This window comes from Phasianus colchicus, chromosome 1, assembly GCF_987193195.1.
Source record: "Phasianus colchicus chromosome 1, bPhaCol1.hap1.1, whole genome shotgun sequence".
Classification (NCBI taxonomy): domain Eukaryota; kingdom Metazoa; phylum Chordata; class Aves; order Galliformes; family Phasianidae; genus Phasianus; species Phasianus colchicus.
In genome coordinates, this window is record NC_143436.1 from 152,992,592 (window position 1) to 153,008,601 (window position 16,010).

Below are 16,010 nucleotides of genomic sequence, written 5' to 3' on the forward strand. Positions count from 1 at the left end.
TCGCTGTTTCGCTTGCAATAAAGGCTATTTTGCCTAACATCACATTGGTGTGCACATGGTGAGATGGTCGGGTCACAGCGGGGATGGCGTGAACCCTGAGCAGAACATAGGAACGTGAGGAACAAGGGGTTTCCTACACAGAAACAAATTCCACAGAGCATTAGAGAACATATAGCAAGGTTTAGAAATGAAAAAGTGTACGGGAACTGCTGAGTCACAGCCTGAACCACTGATTGATCACCTAAGGTGAGCAATGAGTCAGTCATGGGAGCGCAGGTGAAGGCAATTAACCTCTGCTGCTGGAAGGGGTGGAGCCTGGCTCCACTTCTTCTAGACCCATTTAAGAGCTGACTAGCAGTGGGGGAGAATCTCTTCTGGAGATCCACTCTGCTGGAGTTTCCTGAGTGAGCCCAGGGTATGGGTAAGTGTCCTATCTATTCTCTTTGTGTTATAATCTGCTTTGCCTAACTCTCTTGTTTATTTCATAATTATAACATCTTACTATTTGTTTTTGATTATACAAAAAGGAAAAGGAGAAAAGAAAAAAGGAAAACAAAAAGGAAAAGAAAAAAAGGAAAAAGAAAGAGACTTGCATGATTGCCCTTAGCTTTGCTGTTCTGTTCCTACTCAATATTTATTTTGAGTTCTCAGGCAGGTCAATGCTTCCTAATCTTCCAGTGTTATGTTGGAAGCACTGCATGATAACACAGTAATATTAAACACTGTGTTATCTTTTGCATAAAATGATAAATCTAGGTAAAATGATTTCTTGCTGTTTCAGTTTTGAGCAGTTTTCAGATCATAAAATTTTTAAAATTTGTTGGGATTAACAGCATGATCAGAGTTAATGAAATGACAGCATTAATTACAAGTCAGATATAATGATCAAGTTTTATGCTGTGGAAACTGCTGAAGAAAATAGGCATCAGATAGTTCTTTTGTAAATGTTAATAAGCTCTTTTATTAAATAAAATAGGATCATAATGTTATTTAAAATAAAAAAAAAAAACTGGATCTGTGTAAGATAAGAGTATTGTATTGAAAATATCTCACAACTTTAACAATTATTTTAGCAAAATGCTTGAATAATCATTGTCATGTTCTTCAAGAAAGGCTGCAGAAATGTTCCAAGGGATGAAATGCTTCCCTATGAGGACAGGCCAAGAGTCCTGGGGCTATGCAGCCTGGAGAAGAGGAGACTCCAGGGAGACTTGATAGCAGCTGCTCAGTATCTAAAAAGAAGGCTTTAAAAAAAAAAAGGGGGGACAGGCTCTTTAGCAGGGTCTGTAGTGATAGGACAGGGGGAAATGGTTTCAAACTAAAAAACAAAAGTTTAGATTGGATATAAAGAAAAAATTTTTTTACAATAAAGGTGGTGAAGATCTGGAACAGGGTGACAGATGTGGTAGATGCCCTGTCCCTGGAGATGTTTAAGATCAGGCTGGATGGAGCTCTGAGCAATCTGATCTAGCTGTAGGTGTCCCTGTTCATTGCAGGGGAATTGGGGAGACTAGATGAGCTGTACAGGCCACTTCTAACTCAAATGATTCTGTAATTCTATGTCCAGGAGGCTTTTGTATATCTTCAAGGAGAGAAAAAACACAGTAATCTTGCTGTTTGTTTGTTTGTTTTTTTGAACACAAGTCAAACTAGCATGAATTTCTCTAACCTTACAGGCAAAATCTCCTGCAAAATATGTAGACATTCTGAAAACATATTTCTCTCACTTTAAAAAGTCTCTTAAGCCAAATGGTTTTGCAATATCTGTATTGCTGCTTTACCTTGCTTTCAATTTTAAACACAAATTATATGTTATGTACAATTGCTAGCAGGTATCTGGAAAATGGGTAAAAAAAAAAATATCATTGCTCCCCCAAAGGATCTTGACATAGTCAAGAAGACCACCTGAATTGCTGGGTAGTAAATATTGGTGGTTATTTCAGAGCTTAGGCATCTTTAAATGAAACTAGAAGTAAAATAAAATGTTCCATTAAAAATACCATGGATTATAAAACATGTAGGAAACCTTTGGGAAGATCTATGCCTACTGAAAGGAATTTAGACAAAATATAACAACTTTGCATTCAAAGAAGACAAATGGGATGAAAAGCTCTTAAACATGTAAAAGTTGCACTAAGCATCCAGGCACTTTAATATGACATTGACTTTAATTTTAGTATACAAACCTATCTATTCCAATTTGTTTGTGATTTTTGGTTTTCAGTATTCCACATCATAACATCATGTGGGGAGTTTAACTGTTAATGCTCAAGCTCTGGGTACCTGCCTGAAAGAGAAGAACTACTACATTCCCCAGGGGACTTTGAGACCGCAGAGAATCTCGAGATATAACTCCTGGCAGGGTCACCTGATGCGCTCTTCTTTTGCCTGCTCTTCATCGGCTCTTTCCTTTTTTCTCCCTGTTGCTCAACTAGACTGCACATCTCACCCCAGCGTTATGGTGAGGCCTATCCACCTTTCGGACGTTCTCTCTCTCATTATACTTGATTTATTAGCTTCGAATTTAATTATATTGTATTATAGTGTGTTATCTTGCATTCCGTTACTATATTTAGTAAATTAGTTTGTTTCTCCTCAGATTGTTGCTGCTGTTTCTAATTATTTTGGGGTCCCCTGTTCCCTTTTTCCGGAGGTGCGGATCTGTGGATCCCTCAGCCCTGCTAGTCACGGAACTGGGCCGAACCAGCCTGTAAACCATTGACACTGTTGATGTCCCTATTTATTGCAAGAGAGTTGGACTAGGTGATCCTTAATGGTCTATTCCAATTTTAAGGATTGTATGATTCTATGATTCTATTTTCAGAGAGTAACAGATTTTTAGCTAGCATGCAGGTAAATCAAAACTGTTAAAACACTTCCAATGCAAATAGAAAATTCTCTCTCATCTAAAATATTCTGAGATATCTATGGTTTCCTTATCTCACTTTATTTCTGACATAAGCAGACATACAGAAAGACAAATAAGTAGCACTTGCAGTACTTCACAGTTCTGATCACTGACAGTGTTCTAATTCACTTTAGGATTTATAGGGCTTTTTTTTTTTTTGACTTGTAAAATGATCTCAGAGCAGGCACTTGTAATTTTCTTGAGCAGTCACTAGGAAATTCCATTGGTTAGCCACTTGCAAATGTGGTAAATTCATACCATCTAGTGTGTTAACCCTCACTCTGTTGCTCATTTACTCTCTTTCAGTGGGATGGTGGAGAGAATCATAGAATTATAGAATTACTCAGGTTGGAAGGGACCTCAAGGATATGGAAGGCTAAGTAGAGGAAACTCATAGGTCAAGAGAGACAGTTTAACAGGTGAAGGGTAAATAACAATAAATAGATAAAAGTCCAAGTAAGAGGTGTAAAAGCAACCATTGTTCATCTTCCAACTGTGACCTAATCCAGCCAGTCCTTGGGAATTGGCTACTTAGTAAGAAAGAAGAAAAAATCCAAAACTCTCCTTGATGGGGGTCAGGGCAATACGCAGGAAGCCTTGTCATCATACAAGCACTGTTATGACAATATATAAAACATCCTTATGTTGATAAACACCTTTGATCACAGAAAATACAACATTGTACAGGCTGCTGTGAAGAAATCCCGATCAGATAAATTATAATGATAAAAAAAAATGTTACCACAAAATAGAACACCTGAGACCAAAGTGAAGGTCATCTGGGGGTATTTCTGTCAAGTTGATCAAGCCAGTAAGTTTGCTTTGAAAATGAATTTTCTGCTTGTCAAGAATGTTCATAACAATTTTCATAGGCTTAAATCACATGATCTGCCGGTATGAAATCAAGTGCGTTCTGAGAACTTGACCAGTGTCTAATTTTCTTTCAAAGACATATGCAAAAAATAGCAAAGACATTGTAGGGAAAAGTAACTCAGCAAAATTATGGATAAATATATTGAGGTTTTCTATTTATTTTTATGAATTTTCTTGTTCACCATCAATGAAAAGGTGTGGGTTTTTTTAAGCATTTGAACATGTGGATATTAATAAGTCAAAATATTGTAAAAGACAAGCTCCAAATTCCAAATATTCTGAGTTATCTGACCTATCCCCTTGGGTGTACAAAACTGACAACAAAACTAACTTGAAGAAGAACATTCTTCTGAAAATAAACTAGGGAGGAAAATAACTACAAGCCAGTAAACAACCACTACTGATAATAAACTGTAAGTGTAAGCTTTATGACTTACAATGGAAAAATAAAAACCCAGATGTGGAAATATCCATCTCCTTATCTTCTGTTCCCTTTGTTATTAATTTCTGATGTTTATTTGGGTTAAATCTTTAATACATGATTATTTGCTATATTAGATTTCTCATACTGGAGTAGCTTGATCACAGTTATAGTCCCGTAAAGTAGTGAACTAGAACTACTCTAGAAAAGAAAAAATAAAATCAGTCAGTATAATGTAAATTGAGTTCTTTAACATTGCAACTCATATAATGGCTGGATGGAATTAAATACTGTCTTTTTAGATACACTTATAATTTTAGTTAAAAACAGATTTTGAAAGATAATCTAACCTTCAGTTAATTTCCTGAGTTTAAATACATTTAAAAAAATCTGCATCACATGTTGTATACAAGTTCATTTACTTTTTTTTAACTCTGTAGATACAGTGTCTATATGCACTGTATAGCTACATACATAAAATTGATCTTTTAAAATTAACAGACTAATTTATACTAATTTTAATCCATTGTTTCAAACTCTTTGAAAACTAGTGTTTCTTTGAACATCTCCTTTCCAGCTGCATTAGATAGATACATTCTAATTTTAATATTCCTTATTACACTCTTTTCAATAAAGACTGAAATTCTGAATGATTGCCCTCTGGCAAAACCTTTGCAATCATCGAGTGTGGTAAACCAAATAGTAGAACAATATGCTTAGGGTTGTATTAATATGCTAAAGAGAGGGAAGAAACATTCTTGGAGATACTGAAATTAAATCATACATTTTGTTACGATTTTAAATTACAGCTTTTTCCTGAGCCAGCCACAAATATTCTCAGACAATTCTTGGATGTTTTAAAGAGTATTTTAACCTAAGGACATTTTATGATCAATTAGTTTTGTTCACTGTAATAACCCAGGACCATCTATATACCATACATCCTGTGCATCGAAAGCATTGTATTATCATACAAGGGACTGGATGGAAAGAGACCTTAAAAATCATCTAGTTCCACTCCCCTGCGCTATGAGTAGAGTTGCTACTCACTACATCAGCTTGTCCAGTGCCCCAAAGAACCTGACCTTGAATGCATCCCAGCACAGTTGTTTATCCTCTTTTTTTCTAAAGCTTGTGAATACAAACTGCTTTAAATTTTTATAAGATTAGAAACCTATAAATAGCTATCACAGGAAAACAAGAGGAATAAAATTAATTAAAAATAATGCAGGCAAGAAATTAAGTTATTATTAATCAGTTAACTGTGAGACAATCTGACCTTAGAGAAATTTATTTCTGGTAGTAGAACTGATGATCTTGTGATCTCAGACAGGTAAAAAACACCAGCTACCCTACAGGTTCCTCAAAACTATTATAATGACAAATGTAATCCATATGACACTTTTTTTCTTTTTCTACCTGAAGCCAATTTTATGTGCTTCAGCAGTTAGTGAACTACCAGCACTCTGGATTTCTCTCTGTGGACAAACACAGACAACAAAAATCTTTTAGGCCCTTGAATGGTTTCACTGGCCTAAATCACAGGTATACTCTGGAAAATAAACAACAACAACAAAAAAAACGTTTCAACAGCATTACAAATATTAAATCATGATTTTAAATGTCCTCACAGTTTCTTTTCACAGTTCAAAGACATGCAGAGTTAACTTCTATCTATTCTGTTTGAACTCATACTACCCGTCACACTATGTATTTCTCTTTCTCACTAGTGTTTAATATGAAATTGTGTTCATAACAGATTACCATATCACCAATCAATATTCATTTTTTTAGGCTATGTTGAGGAATCACTATCACTTTCATTCATTCTTCTAGTATCTTTCTTTACAGTTGAGGAGATGGTCAAACTCTTTATCATGTATAAATGAATATTCCTAATTCCCACATTCTTCTATAATTTGTATTAAAATTTTATTTTTATTATTTTGCTTATGGAACTTCAGAGCTCGAAATGTATTCAGAAATATTGGCCTAAGTGTTGTAATCTTCACTGGGTCAGCACCTCTATATTCAATTTTCCAGTGTTTAAGTAGTTTATTTTGGGCAGTAGCTCCCATAAACATTACAATCAGTACTTCTTATTTAGGATTTTCAGAACATCATTCAGTCATGATAGGTGCTGGTAACAGGCAAAAGACATTTCCATGAAACAAGAGCAATTTACCTTAAGGCAAAGACTGTTGCTAGGCACTGATGCAAAGCACAACACTTCAATAGGGATGAGATGTAACATTTGGCTACTGACATGCAGCTCCAATAAGAGATCCCAACTGTATAGTTGTTGAGTAGAGGAATTTTTAATATGCTTTGAGGACAGTAATAGTGATCTGATGGAGCTTTACAAGGACTTAAATCCTTTCATAAGTGTATTTATTTCCTTTAGTAACTATGGCCTTAATTTAAATACATATCTTTATGAGATTTTTATTTAAAATATTTTACACATGACAATTTACACCAGATCATTAACCTGTGAATTTAAAGGCTGCTCTTACATTGCAAACAGGTCACAACTTTTCCATAATTCTGTATACACATTTCATGCTAGTTTACATCTGCAAATTCAAATATAGGTATGTGTCTATTGTCTGCTTTCCAGGCATAATGATAAATAATAAAATGCCTGGTATAATTAATTCTACTAATCCGAGAAAGATATTCCTGGAATATATATATTTAAATTGTGAAAAAAAAAAAAGTAGTTTTATTAGAATTTCTAATTTTCTAATCAAATTCAGAGAAAGTTTGTTTATTAAATTAGATAGAGGGTCTAGTTATTGTTTATAGAAGTCTCTTTACCTCCTTATTTTCTCATAACATATTGCTTCTCTTCATCCATCCCTGTGCTTTCTTTATTGAGATATCGGTCTCAGTGGGATTTATGTCAGATTTTTTTGGCATGTAATCTGTACAATATTTTTTACAGATACTAAGTGTAAAAATATGGAAAAATGATATTTTCTTTATGATAGAGATTCAGAAGTCTGGATCTTCTACCCCTACAGAGCGAATAATAGTTTTTTTGTTGTTGTTGTTGTTGTTGTTTTCCATATAAATATTATTTATTTTAATAAATGCAGCTTTTTGTGTGTGTATGTGTGTGATCTTCACACATACCTGCAGGTTTCCATTGATTTTCTCCTTAAATGGAAGGAAGTTACATTGGAAACAAGAAATACTTTATTTTCAGGACAAAATTCTGTCCTCAGATCAGACAGTTGATTTTATATATATATAAAATAAAATTAAACTTCAGGTTTTTGCTTGTTTGTTTGTGTTTCCCCCCTAGACAGAATCACAGGAATTAACGTGAGGGCTTTTTATACAGGCAACTTATGCACAGTGGTTAGAGTGGAAACCATAGTATCCGTAGTTAATCATCATTCACAATGCTCCCAAAAAAGAGTTATGAAACAAGAGTTCTTCAGAAAGGCAATTTCATGTGAAAATAAAAGTTTTTTTTAAGTGTAACATTTCTAACATGAGGTGCCATAGGATCAGTACACTGCAAAAAACATTTATCTTGCCACAGAAGCAGACATTTCTTTAAATCTCTACATGAGTAGCAGAGTTACATTACTTATAGCAATAGCACAACATCACATCCGAACAAAAAATAGTCATTCTAGAAAACTACATTATTAATTAGCTACATTAGTATGCTATTCCAATTAGAGAATCACAAAATCACAGAATAGTTGAGGTTGGAATTGACCTCTGAAGGACTTCTTGCAACAACCCTACTCAAGCAGAGAACAAATTAATTCCATTTTAAGGATATTTAGTTATATTTTGAGGCAGCTATTTCCTCATTTCAAGAAGCTATCCCTCACTATCTTTTCTAGAAGGGATCTACAGAATGATTTATGCAGAATAATTTAGAGCCTGTTAGTTTAGATCTATATTATGTACATCTTATAGTAAGAATACAGAGATAATGATTTAACATAACAATATAGTAGGAAAGCAATACTTGATATAAGCATGAATACATGAAATAGGATTTGTATTTACAAAGGATTTAATCTCTAGGATATTAAAATATTGAGACTATTCTAGTTGTGGGCGGTACTCAGTGTGGGCAGTACTCGGGCTATGATGGGTGGGAGATACAGGGGGTGGTTCTGGGTAGTGCTTAATGGGTCACGATTACCCGGGGTGGTCACAAGTCATGGTATATAAGCAGCTGTTGCGCTGCAATAGATTGGCACTTGAGCTACAGTACCCTATGTGTGTGTCTCTCGTGTCCCTGTGCTGGGTGGGGTGCAGATGGTGGGGCACTGGTGCAGTGTTGCTGACCAGGCAGAGTTGCATGGAGGTTGGTGACAACTGGTGACCCTGACGTGATCAGGCGTGCACGCACGGGTAGGGGATAGCAGCTCACAATATGGTTTCTATGCAGCAGGTGATGAGTATGCTGAAGACGCTGGGGAAGCAGGCAGGGGTTTAACTATTGTCGAAAGCCCTGATGATGTTGCTCCAATGGATGCAGCGTTGTGGTTGCGGGAGCACTCCCACAGAGTGCTTCTCCTGTGGGAATTTAGAAAAGGCAGCAGAGAAGTTGTGGGAAGAAGTGAAAGCAGGAACAAAGGGTGCAGTGGATAATGCCACCTTAGGGAGCTTGGAGCTGGCGTTGGAGGCGCAGTGTTGGGGCTGGCTGGGGAATTGGTGTTAGGCTGACTTGAGGAGGAAGGTGAGGAGTCAGGGAAGGAGCCTGCGATGGGGGGTGAGGAGGATGCTGCGGAGGTTGAGCAGGGAAGCAGGGCGGAATCAGAGGCTGGGGAGGAAAAAGAGGAGTTGGGGGCTGACACACTTGGAAGGAGCAGTGAGGGTGGGGGAATTACTCCAAAGGCGGAGGGTGCTGTGCCTTGGCAGCACCTGTCTGGCGTCCTGCAGTGTCTAGTTGGGGTGTCCCCAGGACTACACCAGCATTCTCGTATGTCCCCGAGACAGTGGCTATGCCCACCGCTGTATCAGGGGTGGTGCCTACAGCCCCTCCCCCATATGCTGGAGGGAGTGCCGTGGGAATGGAAGCAGCTGGCCTGCAGTTGGAGCAAAAAAGGGAGAGGCTGGAGTAACCAGAGCCAGTGATTGGAGAAGAGGCTGGGCAGGCGGAGCAGGAATTGAGAGTAGAAGAGGCGGCAGCCTCACGGACAGCAGCACAGTGGCTGTTGTGCAAGATGTAGAAAATGGTAAAAGAAATGAGTGGGGTTGCTCGGCTCGTGGTGTGGGAGGCAAGCAGGGTGGCGTCGACCACCAAGGGCGCTGCTTTAAATGATGCCCTGCAGGAAACTGGAAGGGGGTGGCTTATCGAGGCTAAGGACTGTGTATTGACAGGCTGTGAGCTGCGGACCATTGGACCAGATGCACCCTCACCCTCGTTGGTGTTTCCGCTTCTGGTGGGTCCAGATGGGACCCATCAATGGAATCCTGTAGATTATAAAATTCTGTTGCAATGAGATCAGCTATTCAGTCAGAAGGGATATCAGAATCAGGGGTGCAGCTGATGTTAGATACCATCACGACGTCAGGACCGCTAATGTTTGACTGGCAGCAGACGGCCAGGGCCATCTTAACATCGGCACAATGTACAGTGTAGGAGCAGCAAGTGAGGGCTCATGCACAGGCGATTATTATACAAGCACAGATGGACGTGGAGCACCCGGGCCATGTGTTGGAATTGGATCAAAAAATTGGGCAGGGCCACTGGATATCACCGCAGCAGCAGTTAGAGCTGCCAATGTCTGCACTGATGATTGCGGCTGGGATAGGGAGAGATGCCTTTGACCGCATGGGTAATATGTTAATGAAGGAACCCAGTTATACCTTGGTACAACAGAAGCCTGGTGAGGGTTTTGGTCCCTTTGCCGATTGCCTCCAGGCTGCAGAGAGTAGTAGTAACCTGCCCACAGTGGCTCGAGACGCTGTCTTGCGTGACTGCTTGTGCTCAGGAGCGATGCCAGAGTATAAACGTGTTAGACAGTCTGCCAGCGGCAGCTACAGCAGCAGAATTAATAGAATGGGGAGTTCAGCACGGTAGGCATGTGGAACAGGCACCTCTTGTGGTGGCTTTACAGCAGGTAGTTTTAGGTAGGGCGCAGTGCTCTGGGTGCGAGAAGACAGATCACATCCGTAAGGAGTTTCCAACTCAAACACGGGCTACACATAGAACAGTAACATGTTGGGTCTGTGGCAGTCCTCATGTAGCTTGCATCTGTCCAAATAGGTATCAGGGAAACAAATCGGCTGGGGTGAGGGCAGGATGTTGCTCCCAGCAGTGCAGTGCAATCGTCCCAAAGGAGAAAAATGGAGTGGCCCAGCTCTCATGGGGAGCACCAGGGCCAGGGCCAGATCAGGAGCATGATTAAGGGTCAAAGAAGGTCCCCCATTGTCCCAGGCATGGAGCTGTGAAACACTAGAACAGCCAGTAGCACCTAGAACCGTTGTAATTGGGGCAGTGGCAGGAGATTTGGGTGTGGAAGTACCTCCCCAGTCCACAAATGGCAGCCAGATCCTGGCTAGGGCAACTGGCTGTTTACCAACACTGCAGGCAGGACTTCTGCTTATGGCCCTCTCTCTTGAGCTGGATAAAAATAGACCCCTCATTCAAATTCAGGTTTGCATCACAGGATTGTTGACACCGATGCCCCATAAGTGGTACTGTGATGCGCTATTGAATTTGGGGGTGGATGTGACTGCCATGCCCATAGGGAGGTGGTCAATGCAGTGGCCTGTGACGGCGTCTACAGCCATGGTTAGAGGGGTTGGCGGGATCTTGGTGGGACAGCGTAGTATATATCCCGTTATTCTTAGTTATCCAGATGACAATAGCAGCTGAAAGGAGTTGAGCCCAACTTGTCTATATGTCATGGACATTGCGATTCCGCTGCTTGGGTGCGACACACTTGCTGCTGTTGGTGCACGCATTTCCATTGAAGGCAAGTTAGATGGTGGTCCGGGTTTTTAGTTGGGGCTGCTGGGAAAGTAACCTGCTGGAAAATGACCTGGAAAAGTGATGACCCAGTATGGATTTCTCAGTGGCCCCTCACTCAAGAAAAGTTGAAAGCTGTTAACAAATTGGTTGATTGGAAGGTTGCTATGGGACATTTGATACCATCCACCAGCCCGTGGAATTGCCCTATTTTTGTCATTAAAAGAAAGTCAGGTCAATGGTGACTGCTGCACGATTTATGAGGAGTCAATGCAGTTTTACAGGATATGGGGCCTTTACAGCCAGGACTGCTTTTACCATCCATGGTACCTGATCCCTGCAATGTCTGCTAGTTGACCTGAAGGATTGCTTCTTTAGCATTCCTCTACATCCAGATGATTCACATTGGTTCACTATGATGGTTTTAGCTGTTAACAATGCAGAACAGTCAAGGCAGTACCAATGGACTGTCCTACCACAGGTATGAAAAACTCCCCACCATTTGTCAGATGCATGTCGCCTTGGCCCTGAGACCCTTTCGAGAGAAGTATCCACAGCTCATGGTGTATCACTATATGGATGACATTCTGGTAGCTGGGGAAAATCTGATGTCTAACATAGAAAAGGACCTTTGGGAGGGGTTATTAGCAAAAGGCCTCAAAGTGGTGGAGGACAAGACCCAGAGAGTATTTCCTATTAAGTATTTAGGTACCCTGGTAGAGAAGCACCTGATTGGGCCGCAGAAGGTCATCTTGGCGGATATGGCCGTGACAACCGTGAATGAACTACAGGTTCTAATAGGGGCTACACAATGGCTCTGACAGTTTGTGCCACTGGCACCGGCAGATATAAAAATCCTAACCGACGGTCTCAAAGGTGACACGGATCTAGCAGCTCCATAAGAATTATTATTGCAACAAAAATGTGTTATCTCTTGTCTGTTGTCTTGCATGAACCCACGGCCCTCTATCTAGGTTCTAGGGGAGAGACTGCACAGTCACATTGGTCTGCACTGGGAGGGAGCCATAATAGTCTTACATCTAAGGGGAATACAGCAACTGATCTTATAGGACGATGTGGCAGTGCCCAAAGTTGCTTTGCCTCAATGGGGTGCTCTTATTAGTCAAGCCATTTCTTGGGTCCAGCAAAAGGTTACTGCTCTCATGGGGGAGGAGCCCGAGTCCATGTCCATTGAGATTGCAGGGGACATTTGGGCGCAATATCTTCAGAATAGTCCTGCGGTACAGGCGAGTTTGGAGCGTTTTCTCAGGGAGGTAAGAGCAGTGCAAACTACTTTGTTGGGGATGCTGTGTTAGCTGGTAACAGTTATACCACAGGTTCCAGTCAGTGATCAGCTGCTACTGGGTTGGACCCTTTTCACTGACACTTCAGGGAAAACTGGGAAATATGCTGTGGTGTGGCACAATGGGAAGCAGTGGTGCAAACGGGCTGAGATCTGTCCAGACGCATCTACCCAACAATTAGAGCTAAAGGCGGTACTGTTAGCTCTGCAATTCAGCAAAGTTCATAACACTCCATTGCTAGCAGTCCTTCATTCTCATGCACCTCCCCTGCTCAAGTGTGAGCTTGAAATTGAGTATCTTACTAATGTTTACAAATGTCTAATGAGAAATAGTCAAGGGGATGTAGACAGGCTCTTTTCAGTGGTGTCCAGCAACAGAACAAGGGGCAATGCACACAAACAGGAACATATGAGGTTTCATATGAACGTAAGGAAAAGCTCTTTGCTCTGAGAGCTACAGAGCAACAGGCTACTCAGAGATGCTGTGGAGTCGTCTTTGGAGAAATTCAAAACTAGCCTAGACACTAGCAAACAATCATCTATTCCTAAGCAGGTATTTTTCCCATTAAACTGGCTGTTGAACTGTTATACTAATTACTGAAAGGACATCATAGCCAAAGAGAAAAGCACTATGGATGGACAATTAAAAATTTAGATCAAGTATTCCTGCTATGTATAATCATTACAAAAATTAAACATTTTAACCTTTTAATTTTCAGCTGCCCTCAGTTCTGGAATCCAAATTTATTTTTATTATTGTCTCATCCTCATATTTCCTGCTTTTTCTGTTCCTCACTGCTCAAAATCCAGAGCAATTCTCAAAGGCCTGCTCTGCAAACAATTCTTCCTTATGTTGGCCCACAGTGTCAGAAGTGGATGTTGGCAGTTGGCAGTATGATAGCAGATGTTGAAATTTCTCCCCAATATTCTGTTATATTCTGTTGCCATGAAACAGATGGCATAATAGGAACTAATTGACTAAATGATATTCAATGATAATGTTTTGTTTTGTTTTTTTTTGAATTGCATATAAATTGTTTTTGACAGAAGGCAAAAAATAGTTCTGATATGTTCTTTCTTTCTTTACTAATATTTAAACAAAGATTATCTGTTAAAAATCTCTAGCATTTTAGTTTCAACAATATGCAATAAGAACTTATTCTAAAGTAATATTCATTTTGATAGTTATAGCTACTGAGTCTTTGTTAAAAGGGACAGAAACATTTCCACTAACTAAACTAAACATTAATTTCAAACCTTATATTTTCATGTCAAATACTTACGTTAAGAGCATCCTGTTTAACATATTTAAGTAATCAAGACATTTTGTTCTCCTCTCATCATCCTATCTACAGTAAGATAAAGATTTTTTGAACCTTTCATCACTCAGCATGTTTATTAACTTTAAACCACAGGTTGTTTGTTTGTTTGTTTGTGTCCTCATATTTCAGTGCACATCTCAAAATCATAGGAAATTGTATGAGATGGGAATATAGTTTAGTGTATGATAATTTGGATAAATTAGAATTCATGGTTATGTGCTCTAAAAGATGAGCTTCAAATATGTATGATAAAGAATTAAATTGTCTCCATATACAACATGAAGTGTCTTTCCACTAAAAATCATAGAACAACTACCTAGATAGATAAACTCGTAAAGCTGCTGGATGAACTGATTTGTTGAGTCATCAGTCAGTAGCACTGCCAAAGACAGGAAATTTGTGTTAATAAACGAAAACACTATGCAAGTGAGGTAAATTGTTTGAAATAAATTGTATGCTGATTTACATACTTTTGAATCAAAGAAATTAATTTGCATTGTCTATTACATTTCCAGTGATTTCCATGGAGCATTATCATTTTTTATATCATTCATTAATCTTGCAGATTATAATTAAAAAAAAAAAAAAGTTGAGCGAATGCTTTCTTTTTTTTTTTTTTTTTCCTACAGTACAACAGGAAAAACACTAATTATTACAATTATTTTATTCAGTTTTCAAAGCAAAATTTTACAAGAGGGATTTCTCCACTGCCATTAGGTAGAACAGTGTACAATTTTTGGAATTATTTGGAAATAACAGTTTTTCAAGAGGCTGGAGCAATGAGACAACAGAAGTCTGATAAATTTCAAGGAATTGAAGTAACAGGTCTTCCACCAGGGGTAGGGAAGCATCTATCTATAAAGGAGTTCAACTGAAACAGAGCTAAGAGTCCTGGTAGATAATATATTGACCATGAAATAGCAATGAACAATTGCAGTAAAGGTGTTTAACAGTATCCTGGGCTGCATTAAAAGGACATTTGTGAGAAGGTCAAGGGAGGTGATCCTTCTTCTCTATCCATCCCTGATGATGTCACAGATAAATTTCTGTGTCCAAAATTCAGTGCAAAGAGGCATATACTTAGTTGAGTGAGTCCTGCAAAAGTCCATAAAAAAAATTAAGTTTCTGGAGGATCTGTCACACTGAAACAGATTGAGAAATCTGTGGCTGTTCAACCTTTAAAATAGAATACTCAGAGGCATTACATGAATTTATACAAGGAGCAAGAAGATGAACTGAGGGCTGGAAGCTAAAGAAGATAGAGACAGATTCTTTTTATTGGTTCCCAGTCATGAGACGAGACAATAAGAAGAAATACAGAAAAAAAACATTTTAGCATAAGATTACTACTTTGTTTAAACTGTGACAGTAACAGAGATCTGTTGAGTGTTTTCTAGATAGCTTATGGTGGAATCTCCAACTTCTGAATTTCCAGAAAATGTTTACAGAGTAATTTAGTCTGAACAAATGTCTAAAATTATTCAAGAAATGTGTTTTTGTTTTGTTTTGTTTTTTTCCCATCTATATAGGGTCTATAAAGTTTAGGCAGCCAATTGACAATTGACTTGTAACTCTTATGTGCATAATATCATTTAAGATGAAACAGAACTAGATACTGATAAGTCTCTGGAGATTATCTTTCTTTGATATATACATGCAGATATGGATATACTCACAAAAATTATAAAAATCAACAAAGTCCTAACATACTTACAGTGGAAGCATAGATACTCTGAGCCCAATTTAATTATGTATACCTAAGTATGCATTATTATTCACTCATAATGTAGGGAATATAAAACTTCTTTTATGGTGGCTATGATATTGTATATACCTGTAAGGTAACCAACTTCATTCTGGCGGCTAAACATATCACAAAAGGACCCTGATAAAGTTCAGATTGTGCTAGACACATGTGTGTGACAGAGCGAGTTGCCTCAAAAGAAACAGGTATCTGTATTAACAGTATTTATGAGATTGGTTCAGGAAATTCTTATTCCCTTCTACGCAATCTTGTTATTATACAAAATTACAAAATGTATGTTTTAACTGTTTAAATGAAACTATTAAAATATTAATGAGGGGGAAAAAGAAAAAAAGATTACAGAGAAGTCACTCTCGAAGTAATGTCTACTATTTATTTCCTGGAATATACGACAGATATAAAAATATCAATAACACTGTTTGATAGTGCAAATTTTCAGATACAAAACACTAACTTTAAACGCACT

At 38.6% G+C, this 16,010-nt stretch overlaps 1 long non-coding RNA gene across 2 annotated transcripts in view; it reads left to right on the forward strand.

Annotated features, from left to right (window-relative positions):
- Positions 1 to 361: 361 nt before the first annotated feature.
- LOC149920155 (uncharacterized) overlaps positions 362 to 16,010 on the forward strand; it is a 34,768-nt gene continuing 19,119 nt past the window's right edge. The window contains exons 1-2 of one of the 2 annotated variants that reach the window (XR_016467922.1): positions 364 to 421; positions 2,225 to 2,461. This is a non-coding gene — a long non-coding RNA (uncharacterized LOC149920155). Of the gene's footprint in view, positions 422 to 2,224; positions 2,462 to 16,010 lie in introns of both variants that reach the window. The other variant, XR_016467931.1, reaches the window with a different exon arrangement.